The following is a 7,523-nucleotide window of genomic DNA, read 5'->3' as shown; positions in this document are numbered from 1 at the left end:
GGAAAGAAGAGAAAGGATTTTAAAAGGTACGCCGGAGTTGCCTGCTTTCTTCTCAACAGGTAATTCTGCCTATTTGTGTACATTAAAAGTTTTATAGTTGCTTGGCTAACTATAGCATGGTTGTGCATAACGCTAGAACGACGTCTATGATACTTTTCCTCGTGTCAATGATGAAAAAGGATTGTCTACCTTGTAACATAAACATAATCATATGTGTTGTGATTTCCCTGGCCCACAACTCATCTCGTAATATTCAGTTGGTTGTCATATAGAATTTCACCGCTAGATGTGAGAAATTCTTACACAATGTAGCTTTAAATTCCTTCTTCCTCCCCATTCCCCGCCAGAGGAGATTGGTGTTTCCTCTCTGTTGATTTTGTAGTGGTGGCCCGCCATGGCAAAATTTCTGACGCCACGGTATCAGAAATAGGGCAGACGCACAATGTAGTCACGGTCACCTTTTAAATGATCCAGCCGACATAATGCACCCCCCGCTCACATTGCAATTTAACAACAAGTAGAAATATTCAGAGATTACTGGGCCCATACTGTTGTGTTGATGTACGTCACCTTGGTGGGTCCGTTCTAACTGGACAACATTCAACTTGTCCGTTCTGTCAGCTCATCGTCCTGATATGAAACATCTGGAAATATTAAAATGGGATGTGAATCAGTGTAATATTTCATTCTGTACTTTGGGTTTTGGTTTCCCTATGAAGAAGTTCTTGTAAAATTCATTTTGTAGACCTGTTGTAGATGTTAAGTGCCCTATAGTTCCTCAAAAAATACAGTTCAATTACAACTGGAAATAAGCCTCATTGTGTGAATAGAGGTGAATAAATATATTTTGTTTGTGTGGGGGCGGGGGGGTGTTGTTCGGACAGACCTGCCCCCACTGCTAAAAAAAAATCATAAAGGAAATGTTGTTGTGATCTATCCAGTGTCAAAAACCAATAAGGGGTTATACAGATTTTTTTAAATTAATTTATTTTTAAGGACGACGCACATTAATAAACATTTCTGTAAATGTGTCAGCAGCTAATTTTCAACTGTAGTCCTTTGGTGAGATGTTTTAAATTTAATTTAGAGTATAGTATCTCATTCAACTCCTAATGTGCACATTGCTAGCCAACAGGAGAAATTAGAATAGAAAACCTTACTGGAATTATAACAATATATGTGAAAAACATGAGAAACAATGTTTTATACTTTCTAACAGTTTCAGTGGGCAAACTTAAACAGTACGTGGGTTTGGGTGACTGCAGAGATAACAAAACGAATATAACATCTAACAAAGATATACACATACCTGCAGAAGACAATATCACATTAACTGGCTTCTTCTGGTCGACCTTCTAGCCACACCTCTGCTCCTAAACATTAAATAACAGAGATTACACACTCTAAATGGCCTGTAGAGCCTCCATTATTAACATTAAATAACAGAGATTACACACTCTAAATGGCCTGTAGAGCCTTCATTATTAACATTAAATAACAGAGATTATACACTCTAAATGGCCTGTAGAGCCTTCATTATTAACATTAAATAACAGAGATTATACACTATAAATGGCTTGTAGAGCCTTCATTATTAACATTAAATAACAGAGATTACACACTCTAAATGGCCTGTAGAGCCTCCATTATTAACATTAAATAACAGAGATTACACACTCTAAATGGCCTGTAGAGCCTTCATTATTACATTAAATAACAGAGATTATACACTATAAATGGCCTGTAGAGCCTTTATTATCAACATTAAAGCGGCACTATGGAGTTTTGGCCATTTCTTCGCTGTTTCCTTGCTTTTTGCTCACAGGTTTCTCTATAGAGCTCCCCCTACAGCTCTGGAATAGATATGTGGCAACACTGTCGTAAAAACTTGTCAGCGACTCTCCCCCCTCCTATCTGCTCCCTCTGGCCATGTGCGTTTGTTTCCAAAGAAGCCGGCAAACGCACCGAGCTGTGTCCACTGAGCTATGTATGAGACACAGAAGGCATATAAATGTTGAGATAGTGTATATTTGTATTGTGTTATCAAACGTAATCCGTAACATTATGGTGAAAAAAACAAGAGACTAAGAAATATTTCTGCTTATTTGTGTTTATTTGTTTTTAGTTTAGCCTATCTCAATTGTAGCCTTAGATTAGGCAGTATCAAAATGAAACTTTACGTTGCATTCTTTTATAATGTTGATGGGGATTATAGTGATTGTTTTACTTTTGGTAGATGAACAGCCCAAACTATTTGTGTCACATCCGTAGTTTGTTTATTTTTATTTTTTTTGGCACGAATACGTGTAGTAGGGTAGGCCTATAATTTATTCATTCATAACGATAGGCTTGAAACATCATATTGACAACTGTTCATTGTATGACACCGCAGGGGTCAACTTCAATCGCCTCGTCTGAGTTTGCGGCCGAGGCGATTGGTGCAACTACTGTAAAGGCCAAAACTCCACGGGGTAGAAATCAGAAAGGGGGGGAAGGGCGCCAGATCAAAAGACCTGGACCCTGATAACCAGAGGAGGCTGAAGGAGCTCCACAGCTGCACAGCTGAAATGAAGGTTACTTTATTACCAGACAAGCAATTAAGACTTCAAATACCCTCAAGTTTGCCTCTGATACATGTCCAATAAAACTTATGATGTTTTTGTAGGAAAAACTTCATTCTCTCGAGCCTGGGCAGAAAGACAATTTACTGGAGAAAATTCTGAACAGGACACTAGGAATTGTTTGACGTCATGTCATTGCTGGAAGTACCCCCGCACCCTGACCCAGACGTAGCTGCTCTCCACTGGTGCACTTGCAGAAATTGCAGGGAGATGAACACAGACATTGAAAGCTGTCGCCAATCCCTGCAAAACTGCATTAACCAGATGCATGAGCAGAGACAATTTAGACATGCAGCCTATAGACAGTTTGTCTTGTGGAGACAGAGGGGGGGATAGGGACGGAGGGGGGGAGAGGGACGGAGGGGGGGAGAGGGACAGAGGGAGGGGAGACGGAGGGGGGGGGGAGAGGGACAGAGTGAGGGGAGACAGAATGGGGAGAGGGACAGAGGGGGGGGAGAGGGACGGAGGGAGGGGAGACGGAGGGGGGGATAGGGACGGAGGGAGGGGAGAGGGACGGAGGGAGGAGAGACGGCGGGGAGAGAGGGACGGAGGGAGAGAGGGACGGAGGGAGGGGAGACAGAGGGGGTAGGGGGGACGGAGGGAGGGGAGACGGAGGGGGGAGAGGGACGGAGGGAGGGGAGACGGAGGGGGGAGAGGGACAGAGGGGAGAGAGGGACGGAGGGAGGGGAGACAGAGGGGGTAGGGGGACAGGGAGGGGAGGCTTGTGCTGGTTGAGATTGCTGTTAGCCTCGTTTCACTCAGGGGAAAAATGTCCAAAAGACAACAGAGTTTGCTGAACTTGTTCTAAAACGCTGGCCGGTCGGATCCCAAACAAGCAACGTTTCTGCCGATCCAGAATGTGGAGACCCCGGGGGGGGGGGGTTAGGGTTAATTTAATAGTCCGATGGATAATTGCTGCTTGTGAAAATGATTGTTTGTTTTTTTACATTTCTCACCGATGCATGTTCTGAAATTAAAACATCGCCCTGATGGTCACACAGCGTTGTTTAGGTGTTCAGAGAAGCTACGTAGGCAGTGTCATTTATTTTTTGTTCCGTTACCTCCAACCCCCGTTTTGAGTCGCCGGATCAGTGTCAGAATCAACCATATCAGTGCCAGTGCTGCATGACGAAATATTACTATTATTAATTAACATTAAATAACAGAGATTACACACTCTAAATGGCCTGTAGAGCCTTCATTATTCATATTAAATAACAGAGATTACACACTCTAAATGGCCTGTAGAGCCTCCATTATTACATTAAATAACAGAGATTACACACTCTAAATGGCCTGTAGAGCCTTCATTATTAACATTAAATAAAAGAGAGTATACACTATAAATGGCTTGTAGAGCCTTCATTATTAACATTAAATAACAGAGATTATACACTATAAATGGCCTGTAGAGCCTCCATTATTACATTAAATAACAGAGATTACACACTCTAAATGGCCTGTAGAGCCTTCATTATTACATTAAATAACAGAGATTACACACTCTAAATGGCCTGTAGAGCCTTCATTATTAACATTAAATAAGAGAGATTATACACTATAAATGGCTTGTAGAGCCTTCATTATTAACATTAAATAAGAGAGATTATACACTATAAATGGCCTGTAGAGCCTTCATTATTAACATTAAATAACAGAGATTATACACTCTAAATGGCCTGTAGAGCCTTTATTATCAACATTAAAGCGGCACTATTCAGTTTTGGCCATTTCTTCGCTGTTTCCTTGCTTTTTGCTCACAGGTTTCTCTATAGAGCTCCCACTACAGCTCTGGAATAGATATGTGGCAACACTGTCGTAAAAACTTGTCAGCGACTCTCCCCCCTCCTATCTGCTCCCTCTGGCCATGTGCGTTTGTTTCCAAAGAAGCCGGCAAACGCACCGAGCTGTGTCCACTGAGCTATGTATGAGACACAGAAGGCATATAAATGTTGAGATAGTGTATATTTGTATTGTGTTATCAAACGTAATCCGTAACATTATGGTGAAAAAAACAAGAGACTAAGAAATATTTCTGCTTATTTGTGTTTATTTGTTTTTAGTTTAGCCTATCTCAATTGTAGCCTTAGATTAGGCAGTATCAAAATGAAACTTTACGTTGCATTCTTTTATAATGTTGATGGGGATTATAGTGATAGTTTGGGCTGTTCATCTACCAAAAGTAAAACAATTTGTGTCACATCCGTAGTTTGTTTATTGTTAAAAAATTTTGGCACGAATACGTGTAGTAGGGTAGGCCTATAATTTATTAATTCATAACGATAGGCTTGAAACATCATATTGACAACTGTTCATTGTATGACACCGCAGGGGTCAACTTCAATCGCCTCGTCTGAGTTTGCGGCCGAGGCGATTGGTGCAACTACTGTAAAGGCCAAAACTCCACGGGGTAGAAATCAGAAAGGGGGGAAGGGCGCCAGATCAAAAGACCTGGACCCTGATAACCAGAGGAGGCTGAAGGAGCTCCACAGCTGCACAGCTGAAATGAAGGTTACTTTATTACCAGACAAGCAATTAAGACTTCAAATACCCTCAAGTTTGCCTCTGATACATGTCCAATAAAACTTATGATGTTTTTGTAGGAAAAACTTCATTCTCTCGAGCCTGGGCAGAAAGACCGAAGAGAAAATTCTGAACAGGACACTAGGAATTGTTTGACGTCATGTCATTGCTGGAAGTACCCCCGCACCCTGACCCAGACGTAGCTGCTCTCCACTGGTGCACTTGCAGAAATTGCAGGGAGATGAACACAGACATTGAAAGCTGTCGCCAATCCCTGCAAAACTGCATTAACCAGATGCATGAGCAGAGACAATTTAGACATGCAGCCTATAGACAGTTTGTCTTGTGGAGACAGAGGGGGGATAGGGACGGAGGGGGGAGAGGGACGGAGGGGGGGAGAGGGACGGAGGGAGGGGAGACGGAGGGGGGAGAGGGACAGAGTGAGGGGAGACAGAATGGGGGAGAGGGACAGAGGGGGGAGAGGGACGAGGGAGGGGAGACGGAGGGGGGGATAGGGACGGAGGGAGGGGAGAGGGACGGAGGGAGGAGAGACGGCGGGGAGAGAGGGACGGAGGGGAGAGAGGGACGGAGGGGAGGGGAGACAGAGGGGGGGTAGAGGGACGGAGGGAGGAGAGACGAAGGGGGGAGAGGGACGGAGGGAGGGGAGAGGGACGGAGGGAGGAGAGACGGAGGGGGGAGAGGGACGGAGGGAGGGGGGACGGAGGGGGACAGGGAGGGGAGGCTTGTGCTGGTTGAGATTGCTGTTAGCCTCGTTTCACTCAGGGGAAAAATGTCCAAAAGACAACAGAGTTTGCTGAACTTGTTCTAAAACGCTGGCCGGTCGGATCCCAAACAAGCAACGTTTCTGCCGATCCAGAATGTGGAGACCCCGGGGGGGGGGGTTAGGGTTAATTTAATAGTCCGATGGATAATTGCTGCTTGTGAAAATGATTGTTTGTTTTTTTACATTTCTCACCGATGCATGTTCTGAAATTAAAACATCGCCCTGATGGTCACACAGCGTTGTTTAGGTGTTCAGAGAAGCTACGTAGGCAGTGTCATTTATTTTTTGTTCCGTTACCTCCAACCCCCGTTTTGAGTCGCCGGATCCCCCCCTGCGCTCCGGGACCTTCCACTTCACAAATTAAGCACTGGGGTGGTAATACCCAGCTGCTGTGTGTGGAAAATCAGGGACACGTTTCCTGACCCCAGGGCCCACTACACTGGCTTCAGGCTGCATTTTATATTGTATATAGAGCCATTATTGTAAATAGTTTTCAATTTCACCTTTTTAATGATAATATGTTTGCCTCACCTTTGTTGTGTTTCAGTTGTAAAGTATATTTATTTGAATAAAAAAAAAGAATCAACCATATCAGTGCCAGTGCTGCATGACGAAATATTACTATTATTAATTAACATTAAATAACAGAGATTACACACTCTAAATGGCCTGTAGAGCCTTCATTATTAACATTAAATAACAGAGATTACACACTCTAAATGGCCTGTAGAGCCTTCATTATTAACATTAAATAACAGAGATTACACACTCTAAATGGCCTGTAGAGCCTTCATTATTAACATTAAATAACAGAGATTACACACTCTAAATGGCCTGTAGAGCCTTCATTATTAACATTAAATAACAGAGATTACACACTCTAAATGGCCTGTAGAGCCTTCATTATTAACATTACACAGTAACAACTGACGTGAAAATAAAAAAATAAACAAAGCATCATTACAACTTATATTTAACCGCAAAACAGCACAAAACAGCCAGTTAACATCGTATTAACATACATATTACAATACATATATACAATACATATTGAAGGCTCACAACACAGTTTCCAAAGAAAAAAATTAAATAGCGCAGCAGACCTACCTCAGCATGAGAAGACGGTGTAGTGAGGAGGAAAAGGAAGCTACAGCAAGGCAACTATAGCAACCATAGATATAGTAGAGAGTATAGACGCTGCATCGACCGCTACTGCCTACTGCTGTCAGCGCATTAATTAATCATACCTCACTGAATACCAAACTCATTTTCTCATTTGTTTTGCGGCAAAGGTCATACATGTAGCTATGATACAGGACACATGGTTCTGCGTATTTTAATATTCATAGTGGGCTTAACAGTAATAGAATATTCTGATATATGATATAAAGTGACTGTCCAAGATCAAAACTGGGAATATAATCCCAAAAAAGGGGGGAAAATCTGATTGAAAAACCTAATGTTGTGTCTTCAAAAACAAAATGGGGACAGAGGTAGTTTTATTACTGTATTTAGCCAGGTACAGGCTGCCAAAAACAGGGACTGTCCCCTAAAACTGGGACGTCTGGTCACTCTATGATATGTAATGTAGGCTA

The sequence above is a fragment of the Sander vitreus genome, unplaced genomic scaffold (genome assembly GCF_031162955.1).
Source record: "Sander vitreus isolate 19-12246 unplaced genomic scaffold, sanVit1 ctg238_1, whole genome shotgun sequence".
Lineage (NCBI taxonomy): Eukaryota > Metazoa > Chordata > Actinopteri > Perciformes > Percidae > Sander > Sander vitreus.
Note: the sequence above shows the minus strand (reverse complement) of the source record.